Source organism: Ambystoma mexicanum, chromosome 4q (genome assembly GCF_040938575.1).
Source record: "Ambystoma mexicanum isolate Mex_15411 chromosome 4q, UKY_AmexF1_1, whole genome shotgun sequence".
Lineage (NCBI taxonomy): Eukaryota > Metazoa > Chordata > Amphibia > Caudata > Ambystomatidae > Ambystoma > Ambystoma mexicanum.
Window position 1 is genome coordinate 890,624,442 of NC_090928.1, and position 15,770 is coordinate 890,640,211.

Consider the following 15,770-nt stretch of genomic DNA (forward strand, 5'->3'; position numbering starts at 1 on the left):
CAGCTGGGGTGGGAGAACCTTAGGAGAGGCCCAGAAAAAATCTCTAACTTTTTTCGGGTGGGCGTGGATGTCCTCAACATATGTCCAGTATGTGCCCATGTCGTCTCGCATATGCTCCAGCATCACCCTGAGCTGAGCTGCTTTATAATAGAGTCGGAGGTCGGGGAGTCCAAAACCACCGTGTGTCTTCGGGAGGGTCAGGGTGGAGGTCTTGATTCTGGGCCTCTTCCCGCTCCAAATAAAATGGAGGATATGGGACTGGAGTACCCCGAAAAAGGTCTCGGGTATCACTGTAGAAAGCGCTGCGAAGAGGTAAAGGAGGCGCGGCAAAACATTCATCTTGACTGTGACCATTCGACCCAGCCAGGAAAGCGTGAGGGGAGCCCATCTTTTGAGGTCGCTGCTGATCTGAGCAAGGATCCCTGGGAAATTACACTGGTATAGCTGTGACAGGTCTCTGGGGATGGTGGTGCCCAGGTACCTAGTGGATTCTCTTTCAATTCTGACCCCCAGAACGTCAGAGTTGCTCCCGATGTCTTGGTCGCTCTGGCCCATGGGCATAATGCTTGATTTTGAAGTGTTTATCTTCAACCCTGAGAAAGAACCAAAGATGTGTATGAGGTCGAGCAGACGGGGCAGGGATTCTTGAATATTGGTTAGGTAACTCAATATGTCGTCTGCAAATAGGGAGAGTTTGAAGTCGCACTCTCTGCATCGTAGTCCCGTGATTGCCGGGTCGTTCCTGACCGCTATGGCTAGGGGTTCCATTGCCAAGGCATACAATAGGGGCGACAGGGGGCATCCTTGCCGGGTGCCTCTAGTAAGGGAAAAGGGCTCCGAAGTGCCTCCGTTAACCAACACTTTCGCTGAGGGAGCATTATAAAGCGCCGCTACCCACCCACAGAAATTGTCTCCTAGGCCCATCTTTCGGAGAACTCTGCCCATGTAAGGCCACTCGACAAGGTCAAACGCCTTTTCTGAATCGAGAGAAAGGAGATACCCTTCCACTCCTTGCCTGGATGCCTCGTGCATAAGGTCGAGAGTTTTTCTAATGTTATCGGACCCCTGGCGCCCCGGGATGAAGCCCACCTGATCCCCGTGCACCAGGGTAGGGAGGAACCTTGCCAGTCTATTCGCTAAGAGCTTAGCCAGAATTTTAACGTCAGTATTGAGGAGAGATATAGGGCGGTAGGATTGGCAACGTGTGGGATCCTTGCCCTCTTTAGGCAGGACTACAATTAGACCTGACATCATCGAGGATGGGAGGGAGCCTTGGACTAACGCGGCATTGAACATCTTGGCCATGAATGGGGCAAGTGCGGTCCTATAGGTCTTATAAAACTTGACTGTGAAGCCATCGTCTCCCGGGGCGGTGCCGCTCTTTAAGGAGGCTATAGTGTCAATTATTTCCTCTAGGGAGATGGGTTGTTCTAATACCTCGGCCTTCTCGGGGAGAAGGCCTGGGATGGAGAGTGAACCCAAGAATCTATCAACGTCTTTCCCATTCCCTGAATATTCTGAGCAATACAGTTTTTCATAATGCAGCCTAAATTGTTCTGCGATCTTGGCGTCCCTTGCGGTAGAGTCCCCTTCTGGAGTGCGAATCGAATTGACCCTCCTGCTATTCCTAAGTTCCCGAAGTCTCCAGGCCAAGATCCTGTCCGCCTTTTCCCCCTTTTCTATATACTTTTGTTTTAGAAAAGAGAGCTTCCTTTCCGTTTGTCCCACTTGAAGGTCAGCTAGCTTAGCCCGCAACCCCTGCAGTTCCTCCCACTGCCCAGGGAACATCTGTGTTTTCAGCTTTCCCCCTGGTTGGATAGCCACTATCTTGTCTTTCAACTGTTTCTCTTCGCGCTCCCTCTCCCTTTTTCTCCCGGACCCAATGCCAATAAGTGTTCCCCTGATAGTTGCCTTAAAAGCCTCCCATACTCCCATGGTACCGACCTCCCCATTATCATTAAGGGTGAAGTAATCTTCTATGGCTACCAGGAGGGATTGTCGTATCTCCTTGTCCTGCAAGAGGAGGTCATTGCACCTCCACCGGGATTCAGCTGCCGGGGCGGGGGGGAGGCCGATCCTTATCTTTACCATGTCATGGTCCGTCCAGGGGACGGTCACTACTCCTGAGCTTGTGACCGCTCCCTGCAATAAGGTGTCCACCAGAATGTAATCTATGCGCGAAAAAACATCATGTGGCTTAGAGTAGAATGTGTAGTCGGGGTTCCGGCCCTGCACAGGGACATATGTGTCGCATAACCCCAATACCCCATTCACTTCCTGAAAGGCCATCGCCAGCTTCCTATGGAGACGGGTGTTGGGGCAAGGTTTTACAGATTTCCTGTCCCGCTCGGGACAAAGTACCATGTTGAAGTCCCCCCCCACCAGAAGAGTGCCCTCGGAGAATGCCATTATCGCCTCTTTCATACCCTCCCAGAAGGTGTCCTGGGCTTCGTTCGGGGCGTATATGCAAACCATTGTGAATAAGCGGCCCCGCACATCCCCCTTTACCATGAGATACCGACCATCTGGGTCCGCCCTTGATGCTTTGTATCCAAAGTGGGCCCCAGGGGACACCAACAGGGCAACTCCCCGCTTCTTTGTTTGTGAGGAGGCCGTGAACAACTGGTCTATGGTTTTGGCCTTGAGCTTAGGCTCTTTACCCCGAACCCAATGGGTCTCTTGTACAAAGTGGAAATGTAGACGTTGCTTCGCAAATTCCCTCATAATTAGCGACCTCTTTGTAGGCGAGTTAAGCCCACGGACATTCAAAGACCCCACTGTCAAGGATTGGAGTGAATCATCCATCAGAGGACTTGTCAAGGCTCATAACTCCTCTCTCAAAGACGCAAGCATTGTAGCTCCCACCTTGCCTTTGCAACCCACAGTTGGCTCGAAGGAGCCCCCGGGGCGCACGAGTAACCCACAAACTTGGCGTGCTATAACTGTAACCCCATCACCCAACCACCCCTCGTTTCACCCCATCCCCCTCTCCCCTGATCGCCTGGCTGATTTGTGGCATTGACCATAAACCCAAACCAGGCCACCGATGTCTCCCCCCTCCGGGCTCATTATCTCTTCATGAATCATAACTCGAGCCCCCCCCTATTCCCGGATTCAATGCAATTCAAAAACTGCTACATCACCCTTCGCTCACAAGTTCAAATGTCCCTTTCTTCGTGGTGCACCAGTGACTCGCCTCAGCCCTTCGAGGGGGCCGGTGATGTTGGAGCCACTCTCCTGAATTTTCTTTGGCCTTGGACTCTGTGCCTTTCCTTCGGGGCTTTATTCCCTTTCGGACCTGTCGGGGCTCGCGCTTGGTCCTGGTCCCCCATCTCCATGCCTGGATTGTCTAATAGTTCACCCGACACTCTCTGGATGTCATCCTCGGTGACCAGGGCGTATTTGTAACCCTCGAACTCGAAGGAGAGTGAAAACGGATACCCCCACCTATACCGGACTCCCTTGGAGTGGAGCATCTTCGTCAGCGGAGAGCAGAGGCGGCGTCTTGCAAGGGTGAAGGCCGATAAGTCTTGGTAAATCGAGATTCGGGCTCCCTCCCACTCCACCGGCCCCCTCTTGCGAACCAGTTCGAGGATCCTGTTTTTTTCGGAAAAGTAGTGAAAGCGGACTAACACCGATCTGGGGCCTCTGGAGGACGCCCCCGCTCTGTGGGCCCTGTCAATGGTGGGTTCGTTGGTATTAGCCCCCTCAAATAGCACTCCTATTACCGCATTGATGGCCCTGATTATGTCTGCTTGCGTTTCACCGTCATGTTCCGGAAAACCTAGAAAACGTAAGTTGCAGCGGCGTTCCCGATTCTCCAAATCGTCCATTCTTAGGGCGCGCTTCTCTTCTCTTCTCTCGAGCTCCAACAGGCGCATGTCAAATTGAGTCTCGAAGACGTCGCTCGAGGCTGTGTTGTTCTCCAGTGCCTGGACCCTATCGTCGATATTGTCCACTTTTTTGTCTAAGGAGTCCATTCGTAAAGTAATGTCCGCCCTGAAGCCTTTAATTTCTTCCAATAAAGCTGCCATACCCCTGGTGACTATGTTTGCATCTGCCAAAGTTACCCTCAGCTTAATTGTTTGCACGCTTATTCAATGGTCACTTGTGTTTGTGCCAAGGTTGTATACCTATATGTGACAGGGCCCACAGAGCGGGGGCATCCGCCGATTCTTGTTGCGTCTGGGCCGCCATTTCGGGGGGCGTCTGGGGCCCGGGAGGCATGCGACAAAACTTCTGCAGGGATTCTCTCCAGTTCATAGGGCCCTACCCCAGCATACTCGAGCCGACAGCGGCCGGAGGGGGGGGGGCCAGTGTCCGCCCCAGGGCAGAAAGCAGCGACTCAGCTCCGGGAGGGCCGGGGCTTCACCAGTTCCCCTCTGCAAATGAAGATTCCTCTTATGCCTGGTAGCCTCCCCCGCCTCGCGCTTCCCAAGCCGCTCACCTACCGCTCCGCCGGATCGGCGGTACTGCTTGCGATTCCCTTTACGCGGCTTGCTAGGGGTGTCCACCTTCCGCAGGGTTCCGTGTGCTACCTCAGTTTGACCGGGGCCTGTACGGTTCGATGAGTGCCCCGTTGCCCAAGCGTATGGCGGGGGCTCACCTGCCTCCAGCCTCGATAGTCATTTGCCCAGCCCAGGCCCAGTACTCCCAACCTCATAGGCCCAGGTGCGTCGCTCGGCGTCGCTCGACTTGAGGGAGTCCGTGTGTTACACCTTCAGGACTGTGAGAGGCCCACCTCCTGTGCTCCGCCAGGGCTCACCGGGGTCCGCTGACTCCCTGTTCCTTTAGGCGCAGGCCTTGTCCCGGGCTTCCGTTTCACTGTGCTGCCGTCTTCCTTTCCAGCGGCCAGGCCAGCCACGTCTGCCCCCCGGTGCGAATCATGAGTCGCCCCCACCAGAGAGCACCGGGCAGGGGGAGGAAGCCACCGGGTGGGGCCCTCTACAGGCCTCGCTCAGGTCCGGCCTCGCCGTAGTTTTCCGCGGCGCCGTGGGGAGGAGGGGCCTCTGACCCGCGGGAGTTTGAGTGCTCAGAACTCTGGATCGGATTCACCTCCGGGACTCAAATCTGGGCCAGGGGTGCCCGACACCTTCCTCCGGGCTTGGGTGGTGTCAGCTCCTCACTCCTGGGGCGTCGGCGGGGGCTCAGGTCCCGCGATCTGTGCCATGTCGAGGAGATGAGCGGAGATGCGTCAGTCCATCTCTGCGCCCCCTGGTGGATCCTCACGTGGTATTGTTTTAGGCTATTTTAGTAGCCTTGAACTTTAAACCCGCTAGCCCAAATACTTTTTATTTCAGCTCCGGTTGGGTTTAATCGGCATTTCTTTTTGTTAACATCCTTCTTGGGTCTTTCTTTGCGCGGCAAACCAGGTTTGCCTCTTTTGTTCGCCGACCTTTGGCGGGCTTCTGACCAGAAGCCCTCCTTTGGCGTCTGGGTGTCTAGGTGGGCTGAATGTGAGGGAGGGGTGTAGTCACCCCCTGCATCGGGTCTCATTGGAGACCCGAGTCGCACTTTGTATTGATTGGCTAAGGTGGTTGTCCAGGCTGGACAACCCCACTGCTGAGTGATTGACAGCCAGTCTGTGTGAATGGGGGATTTTAGCATAAAAGGCAGGACTCTTGGGCTAGAAGTCAGAGTCGCCACTGGAACTGCAAAGAATCGAAGAAAAGCCGAGAAGAGGACGGCTGCTGCAACCCCGAGTCCCGGTGAAACATTGCTGCAGTCCTGAGCTATCTAACCTTCAACGACAAGATAATATCCAGTGCGGCGTCTTCTTCCCTTGAGCCTGGTGGGGTAAACCAGCTCGTCTTTTCTTAAGTCAGAGAATCCTCTCCTGGGTCGAAATCACTGCTGTGCTGTAGTGGTCCGGATAGCCATTAGAAGAGCCCTCTCCTGATTTAAAGGAGCGCACCTTTTATTCATCGTTGTTCTTTTCGCTGCTGCTGGCCTCATCCCTGGGTATTGCAGATCGCTCCAGACGTCCTCCTTCTTGTCCCTACGACTGAAGCCGCAGGAACTGTGAGTCTGCAGGAACTACCAGGAACAACTGCCGTGGCACCAGCTCTTCTCCAACGGGATATGGTACTGTGCATACTTGGTCATTCTCTCCGTTTGACCAGCCGGAATCGGGGTGAACCCTTTTCCTCCACAAAGATTTGTTCTTTCTTCCCTCCTTCTTATAACTGTTCCTTCCATTTGACAATCTTTACGAACTCTTGGCATCTTGAATCTAGAACTGTTCAACGTGTGATCCTTGGCAACTGAGCATCTGCTCCATTTACACTGGCGCAGGCCTATTGACTTTAATCTGTATCTTTGAACAAGTCCTCGAGTCTCCTTGCCTTGAAAAAGTATTGCCTTTGATTTTTATTCCCTTTTCCCTTGTTGAAAATTCTTAAGTACAAAGTGTGTTTTAACTTCGTGAGCATTTCTATCCGCGGGTACGCGTTAGTATCGCAACACCGGTCTGTCAAATCCTAATGTACTTACCTTGAATTTACTGGCACAAGTGGAATTGGTTGTGTGTAGTGTATTTTACATGTGGTTTCGAATTTATAGAAGTGAAGTGTTTTATAACAGATGGTTTAAAAATAAATGTAGTTATATTTCTTACCTGAAACCTTGAGTCCGTGTTTGCTTGAGTCACAGTAATTGTGGTCCCTTTGTGTAATCTCTGCTACTGCTCATTTACTCTTGAGATAAGCCTGGCTGCTCCGCTACTGCTACCACTTTAACATAGTAGTACAGGCTGGTACCAAAGGTGAACTTGTATTACCACTTGTAGTCTTAACTGTGTGTAGTGGTCCCTAAGGGCACTGCACAGGATTCTGCCTAACATCATGTATGCCAAGGGATGGTCGTATTGTGAAGTGTTTTGCGACCTGTGCCCCGGAGCAACCTGTGCCGCAGAGCAGCAGAGAACTTGCGGGAGCTGGAACCTGAATTGTCGGGTGCAGACATGCGCATGAAGGCCCTCTCTAGGACTGAGGACTAAGTATGGTAGGTGGGACCACCAGGGGGCGCTGAGATGGACTGAAGCATCCCGCTTGAGCTCCTCCTCTGAGCCCTGTAATTGGGTTCTGAGCCCCCCCAGAACGCCCACGAGTGAGTTCTGAACCCCCCCCCCCATGGTCATCCCTGCCACCGGTGCGCCTAGCGGTCCAACTTCGGCTCTTCTAGCCTTGGATATGTTGAAGATTCGGCCCGGTAGAGTAGGAGGCGGAGCTCCAGAGCCGCAAGAAGGATGTTGGGCTCGGCCAGAGCATCCTATCGACGCGGGCTGTGTGCGGCCTGTCAGCCGCGTGTGGCTTTGGGTGAGGGGCTTCCCCCCATTCCTCCCGGCCCTCCAGCGTGCACCAAGGCAGGCGTCGGGGGCCGTTTGAAGTGAAGACAGAGCAGCCCGAGAAGAGAACAGGAGGGGCCGCCCGCCATACAGGACAGTGAGCAGCGCTCTAGCTGACAGGTGAGCGGCCGTGTGGAAGCACAGAGCGGCAGGCATAGGAGTGCCCCTGCCTACTCCTGTAAAGTGGGAGCCGGGGCCAAGGGTGAGAGAGGCCCGTTCCAGTTACTTGCTCCTCCTGCGCCTCCCTGCTGGAGCAGGGGGATTGCACCGCAGCCACCGCCAGGTGGGTGGGAGCCCTTCCCCGCCCAGACAAGTGGAACCAGGCTGGTGACTCCCCCGCCGCGACGCAACATCGTGGGCAGAGCTGGCCCTTCGGCGTGGGTTGCAGCTACACGCCCCAGGGGTCCCGCATTAGGCCCGCGCACCGGTCAGAGACCAGTGGGACAAAATAAGCACAAGAAGGTGGGGCCCCGGTGCAGCAAGGTGGAAGAGCTGCAGCAGCGCCACCTGGCAGCGACTGGTTTGGTGTCGGTGGGCCTGGCCACGACATAAAGGAGGTGACTGGGGGCATTCTCTTTCAAGGTGTTTTTGAGGATCGGCTGGGTTCCCCCTCCAATTTGCTCCTGTGGTGGAGGCAGGGAGAGGGTTATGGTCGCTTGGACTGGGCTGCCAGTTCAATTACCAGCAACGCAGTACTCCTGCAGAGCGTACAGGTGGGACTGCACATTAAGAGCTCCAGAGCAGCTCCCCGGGTATTCCTGTTGTGACTGTTGGCCCGACTCCCCCCACTTTGCTCCCCACTCGGATGGTCGCTTGGGGCCCCCTAGTTGGCGACCACCCGCTTCATAGTGCATTACCATGTGACAACCCCCAGTGACTCAAAGCGGCGGGTTGGCCCCCCAGGGGCCCACTCTGTCGGACTGCCCTTCAGCTCCCCCGGCCTCCATCATAAGGGGCCTGGGCTGGACAGCGAGGTGCCGGGAGCCTCCATGAGTTGGGTGGAGTCCCTCCAGAAATATCGCTGGTATCTCCCTGTTGACCTCCTCGTCTCGCCATGATGGTGCCCTCGCACCTGGACCCTGTGGAGGCTAACTCCACCACCAAGGGTACGGCTGCCCTTTTAGAGGAAATCAGGGGCTTCAGGGCAGATATAGCAGTGCGACTGGACAAGCTAGACAAAAAAGTTGATACCATCGATGACCGTGTTCAGGCCCTAGAAGCCAACTCTGCCTCAGTGGATGTACTTGAATCTCAGTTTGACATGTGCCTGGCGGAATTGGAAAGGAGGGAAGAAAATTGCTCCTTGAAAATAGATGACTTGGAAAATAGGGAGCGTCAGTGCAACCTACGTTGTCTAGGCTTTCAGGAGCGAGAAGGCGAAACGCAAATGGACATTGTGAAGGCTGTTAACGCTGTGGTTAGCTCTCTCTTCAAGTATGCCAACACCAACAAACCCGCCATTGACAGGGCACACAGAGCAGGCGCTGCCAACAGAGGTCCCAGATCAATCTTGGTTTGCTTTCACTACTTCTCAGAGAATAATACAATTCTGGAGCAGCGCGAAGGAGGGGCCCAGTCGAATGGGAAGGCGCGCAAATCTTGATCTACCAAGATCTGTCGGCGGTTACACTGGCAAGACGACGGCTTTGCTCCCCCCTGACAAAAATGCTACAAGCTAAAGGAGTTTGTTACAGGTGGGATTAAGCATTTTCCTTGTTTTTTTAACTTGAGGGCTTCAAATATGCCTTGGTCACGGAGGAGGATATCCAAAGGGCTTCCCAGGGGCTCCTGGGTGAGCCAAGCAAGGCCCCTGCCGAAGCGGGTCGAGGGCGGGCCCTCCGTCTGGCCCCCTAAACTCCAAGTCTGCCCGTGAAAGACGGAAAGTCCGAGGGCACAGGACATTTAGGAGGATCGACCCGATGTCACCGAACTCACCCAACTCCTGAAGCTCTCATGGGGGTACCCGGTTGACGCCTGTGAGTCAGAAGGTGGCCTAATATACCTGTTTTCGCCTGTTGTAGGCTGGAGGGCCTAGTGCGATAGGCTCTGCGTACACAAGTTTCCGATGCACTGTGGGGGGTTTCTCAATCATTGCTAATTGTTCCTGGGGGAAGGGAGGGCTCTGGTTGTTATAGCAGTTGTTCTAGTGGGCTCGGAGGAGGAGGACACTGGTGGCCTGGCTTTTCGGCAAGTTAGCGTCACACACTATCCAGGCGTTCGAGGGGGGAGCATTTTTCTCTGCTTATCAGGCCTCACGGGAGGCATGGGCCTTACGGTTTATGGCTTGCACGAATATTGTGCACGGATGCAACGTGGGGGAAAGGTTATGACATGCTCTTTAGGTGGAGCTATGGGCTGCCTGCTTCTTTTCAATGGCTGATACACTTTTCTCGCTGACAGTGGGGTCGCTGAATGTGCGGGGCCTCAACACCCCAACTAAAAGGTCATTGGTGTTGAGGGAATTCTCTAGGCTCCGACTTCATTTTTTATTTTTGCATAAAACGCATTGGGTTAAAGAGAAAGTTCCTAGGCTTAAGACTAGAGCCATTCAGTATGTGTTCACCTCCCCATGTATATCGAAGAAAAGAGGAGTCGCCATTCTGGTTTCGCCCGATGCCCACTTCACGCCCCACACGCATAAATCTGATCCAGAAGGCCGCTACGTCATGGTCAAGGGGGATGTGAGAGGCAAACTATTCACCTTAGTATGTGTATATGCCCCAAACGAGGCTCAAGACCTTTTCTGGGAGGAGATGAAGGAGAAGGTTATCGCTTTTGCTGAAGGGAACCTACTGGTGGGAGGAGACTTTAACATGGTTCTCTGTCCCGAGAAGGATAGGAAATCGCTCAACCCTTCTTCAGACTCTCCCCTCCAGAGAAGGCTGGCCGTGACATTCAATAGGGTTAATGGGGAACTAGGTTTGTTAGATTCGCACACTCCAGAACAGGGCTGTGATCCATGTTTCACCTGTTTCTCGAAGTCTCACATGACTCTCTCGGGAATTGACTACATCCTGCTAGACTTTCCATTACGGGAACAGGTCTTCGACTCTGGAGTGGAGGTGGTTTCCGTGGTCAGATCACGATCTGGTTAGGGTCAGGTTGGGTATCCCCCCTCTCGGGGTCCCGTTGGCAGTGCAACGACCTCTTGTGGCAGGACTGCGAATTGAGGCAATCATCCTGGTCGCCATTAAGGATTATTTTGCCATTAATGATAATGGGGAAGTGGGTGTCATGGGCATCTGGGAGGCCTTCAAAACTACCATCAGAGGCACTGTCATGGAGATGGGTTCGAGGAGGAAGACGGAAAGGGGCCGTGAGGAAATAAAATTGAGGCAGAAAATTGCTGCTATTCAACTTGGGGGGAAATTGAGGTCACAAATGTTTCCGGGCAAGTGGGAAGAATTACAACAGCTCAAATTGAAGCTAGCAGCCCTCCTTGTGGGCCAAACATAAAGGAAATTGGCCTTCCTAAAGCAAACATATATGGAGAAAGGAGAAAAAGCGGACAGGATACTTGCTAGGAAGCTAAGGGAACAACGAATCAGCAGAAGTGTGAAGTCCCTTCGCTCTCCGGGAGGGGAAAATATTCTCAGAGATGACACCATCGCAGATCAATGCAGACAATACTATGAACGGTTATACTCTTCGGACTACTCTGAGGATTGCTCCATAGAAGATCAGTTCTTAGATTCTTTGCCGGATCCCCGTCTCCCCACTGACAAGGCAGACCCCCTGGAGATCCCCATCCCCCCGCAGGAAGTAGTGGAAACAATCTCCTCTCTAAAGAGTGGTACAGCCCCGGGGGACGATGGTTTCACAGTGCTGTTCTATAAAACTTTATGCTCCACACTGGTCCCATTCATGGCCAAAATGTACAATGCTGCCCTTGACGCGGGGGTCCTCCTGCAGTCCATGGTGTCTGCCCTCATCGCAGTTCTCCCTAAAGAGGGGAAAGACCCATCCCACTGTCAGTCATACTGCCCCATTTCCCTCCTCAATACGGACGTTACAATCCTTGCTAAACTCCTGCCCAATAGGCTGGCAAAGCATCTTCCGTCCCTGGTCCATGGTGACCAAGTTGGCTTCATCCCCGGCCGGCAGTGGTCAGACAATGTAAGGAAGACGCTGGACTTAATGCATCTATCTCCTTTCGCTGGACTCAGAAAAGGCCATTCGACCGTGTCGAATGGCCTTACATGGGGAAGGTCCTCCAAACAATGGGTTTGGGTGAGAGGTTCTGTGGTTGGGTCGCAGCTTTATACAACGGTCCCATGGCTAGGGTCTTGGTTAATGGTTGCACATCGACACCTTTTCAACTCTCCAGAGGCACCCACCAGGGGTGTCCCGTCCCCCCTTTTGTATGCAGTGGCGATAGAGCCTGTCGCTAATGAGATTAGGGCAGACAGTGGGATCACGGGAGTTCAGTGTGGTGAATGCAAATTCAAACTGTCATTGTTCGCAGACAACATACTAGCTTACCTGGCTCACCTACCGGAATCGCTCCACCAGTTGCTAGACCCCATTGCCTTCTTTGGCACATTCTCGGGGCTCAAAATTAATGTGACCAGGTCCTGTATAATGCAGATGGGTGTCAGCGATTGCGAAGTCAGGGGTAAAATCGAGGGTACTTCGATTCCCAGGGACCTGGCCTGTGTATTTCAACTTAATTTCCCTCCTCTTTTGGCAACAATCAGCAGCGACCTTGGACGCTGGGCCCCCCTCACCCTTTCATGGTTTGGGCGCATGACCACAGTCAAAATGAATGTCCTTCCTCGGCTCCTTCATCTTTTCGCGACCCTTTGCACCCTCGTCTCAGAGTCCTTTTTTGAGGTGCTACAATCCCGGCTCCTCTGCTTTATCTGGAATGGCAAAAGGGTGAGAATTACATTTTCCACTCTGACCCTGTCCAGGACCCAGGGAGGTTTTGGGCTTCCCGACTTCAGGCTATATTATAAGGCCGCACAATTGCGTGTGATGCTGGAACACATGAGGGATCAATTAGGAACCTATTTGACCTTTCTGGAAGACAGCCATCCAGTCCCATGCAAAAAAATTAGAGACCTTCTATTGGCCCCCCCACCAAACTCCTCCCGGTGGGCCTTAAATCACATCTGTCCCTGGCGGTCTTGTGGAAGTCCTGGAGGCCTAATAAGGAAAACAAACTACTCTCTTCCTGGCCATCCCCCCATTGTCTTTATGGGGTCCCCCTTTTGACCTCGGCTCTAGAGGTTTTCGAGACTCTCAAGTGTGGTCGGACAAAAGGTTGGAGAGGGCAGTGCAACTCTTCCGTGAGGGTGCTTTCATTGTTTACGATCAACTCACTGAGGCAATGTGGGATAAGTCCCCCACAGTTTTTGAATACCTTTGCCTGAAAGGGATACTTATCAACCCCAAGTGGCTTGCCGACCTGATTCGCCCCCTTTCCCCTTTCGAGAAAGTTCTGGTGGAATCCAGCTCCAGAAAGTGCTCCTTCTCTAGAATATATAACGCTCTTAGCACAGCAAACCTGGAGGCATTTAAAAGAACATGGGAAGAATGGTTGGGAATACCTTGTAAGTGATTTCAATCCGGCATACACCCAAGTCACGCCCAGCGTGTAGTGCGCAATTGAAACCCTTATTTATTTGTATCTATAAGTTCAATATTCTGAATGATACACCACTCGTATCACACCCTTCTCCTGAGACCCCCCGGTCACACTGAACCAGGAATCAGGCTAGTTTGCAAAGGTACATATTTATTTGTGTATTTAGAATTGAATCACAATATATTTTAATAGGCAAACAACAATCACCAATGGGGTGACAGAACACTGAATAGTATATTTAATACACTGTGAATCAAGGAATGAGCATAAAACAAATGCAGCACATAAAACAATACTTTTGAGTTGGTTTGGTGTAGATGGCACTATGGTTAGGGGTTCACCTTGCAACACCCCTCAACCCCCCAATAGGCAATGAATAGATATGAGGAGAGAGCAGGTATTCAAGAATAGCACGCATCAAACAGAATATCACTCCCACCTTCCCCCTTCAAACACAAGAGAAAAACGGAATTGACTTTCCAGCTGTCAGAATGGCTTTGAATTGTCTTTGGAATTGACTGAGCAAAAACACCAAATGTGGTCAAAAATACTTAAATTGTCATGAATTCTTATGGGAGCCGCTTTGAACAGTTGCAAACAAGCACAATCAATGATTTAGACAGAAGAAAACATTGAAATCTTAAAGTCCAAGTTGGAATTAAATTTAAGTTATTTCACATGTGTAAAATGTCTCAGAATGTAAAATCACAGCAAACTTTTCCTTACGCGATATTTGCTATAACAGGAGAATTGCACTGTTTTGCAATGCGGTTTTGGGTTCTATGGATAGCTAAGGATGTTAGGTACAAGTAGGAGTTGATATTTCGTTCCTATCATAAAAACTGGAGGGGGTTATAGAGGTTTTAGTAAAGGTCGTTTTTGTAGATTAGGCGCGAGAATGAAAAACAGAAATTTCAGAAATGAAAGATGGGTTGAGTACAATAGATTATGACTATGAAAAAGCGAATGCCACAGATGGATCTTACAGTCATGTGATCAGCGTAACCCGCCGGTTGTGGATACTCTACTTCTTCAGATGAGAAAAGAGTCAGCGCAAAGATAGTTCTAGCAACACTATGGTTCTGAATTAAAAAAGGTTTGAGATAGGGATAAGACAATGGGCCTCATTATGAATCAGGCGTTAAGGGGTTAACGGCGCCGTAAACGGCGCCGACCCTTAACGCCTGATTACAAGGTCCCTTAGCGCCATGGTGATTTTAACGCCTGCTTTTTGCAGGCGTTAAAATCCATGGCGCTAAGGGACCATGGTGCTAATTACGCCACCGTAATTTACGGTGGCGTAATTAGCGCCTTCCCCACTCCCATTATGCCCTATGGGGCAAAAATGGGAATGGGGAAGGGTAAAATGGGAAATGGGGATTTACCGCCCCACTCACCTTGGAATGGGGCAGTAAATCCGCCATCCACCATGGTGTAAACTTGGTTTACACCATGGTGGTAAGGGTACGACCCAGGCGGTAACTTACCGCCTGGGTCGTAATGAGGCCCAATGCAAATATACTATGGGTCACAGTTCTTCCTATTAATACTTACAGGATAAGTTATTAAATAGGACCGTCAGTTCTTCCTAGACCAGATCCAATTCATGACCAGAACAGCACATCAGGCACGGTACTGGCTCACCTATGCCGGTCACCGGATTTGCACTGAATCTGTCCTTCTTATTTGTGGATATTTCAATCAGCTTCATAGCGAGTGCCTCAGGCAAGCCTAGTGGTGGCAAGCCAGATAATTTCAGGATATTAGTTCAGAAGGCCTTCTTACACCACAGCGCTTCACTGGGTTGCAAGAATAAGTTTGAAGATTTAGGCCTTGCAGAAAGTCAATAGTTCTCTACTGCTTGCAAGAGTCTTGGTGTCCGGATCTGGGAGGATGTTAAAGCTGGATGTAGAATGCTGGATCAGAGTGCTTCGCCGGAATCAGGAAAGTGAGTGGACCTGTAAGTCCCTATGTGTTGTCAGCTGTCTCTATTTATCCTTTAAATTGGATCAAAAATTCATCTCCACCTTGCATTTGAGTGATTGGATCAAGGCCGGATGATGTCACATTTTATGGTTTGCTTTACAGTTCTCAGAGACCTCCCTTTAGCTACTGGTCTCAAAATCAGATTGTATACTAAATACACATTTCTACATTGGTCACTTTTACACAAATCACACACAAAGATGCCATATTTTATGTAGTAGCTGTTCATCAAAATCTCGCAGCTGTAGGATCTTGTTTCAACTTTCTACAGTATTTTGTCCTTTTTGCTATGAACACAATTTCCAAACTTTATGCACATTTCCACAAATGCGGGTGTTTAACATAGGGGTGTGTGTGTACATTTTCACAATTCTAGGATTCATACATTTCACATGAAACCACATATATTGCCATTCCTTTCCAGAACACGCTACACGGTTCTGCCACCTCTTAAAACGTGTAGCCAAAAATTAGACTAACAGATAGGTCCTTGGTATATTTTTCACCATATTGAATCACACGTTATGAGTCTTTAAAATTGTTCTTTGTTCATGCTTAACAGCAAATGGTACACCCCTTTTTCTCTCCCTTTAGTCCAGTAGCATCCCCCTCCTGGTTTGTTCCTTCCAGGAGCCATTTACGACCCTCTCACACCTCCGTTTCCTGGGCTGAAGCACCTGCTATTGTTCATTCGCTTTCTGTAGACAAGAGTCTGGGCTAACCCACATTTAGCACCTCCCCGTGAGTTTCAGCTGAGAGGATATCCCTCCCCCTGGGAGAAACCGGTTTGTCCACTTCCAAAGGGTTGCAGCTCAGCCAAGCTAATTTATTCTTAATTAAAAATCCAGG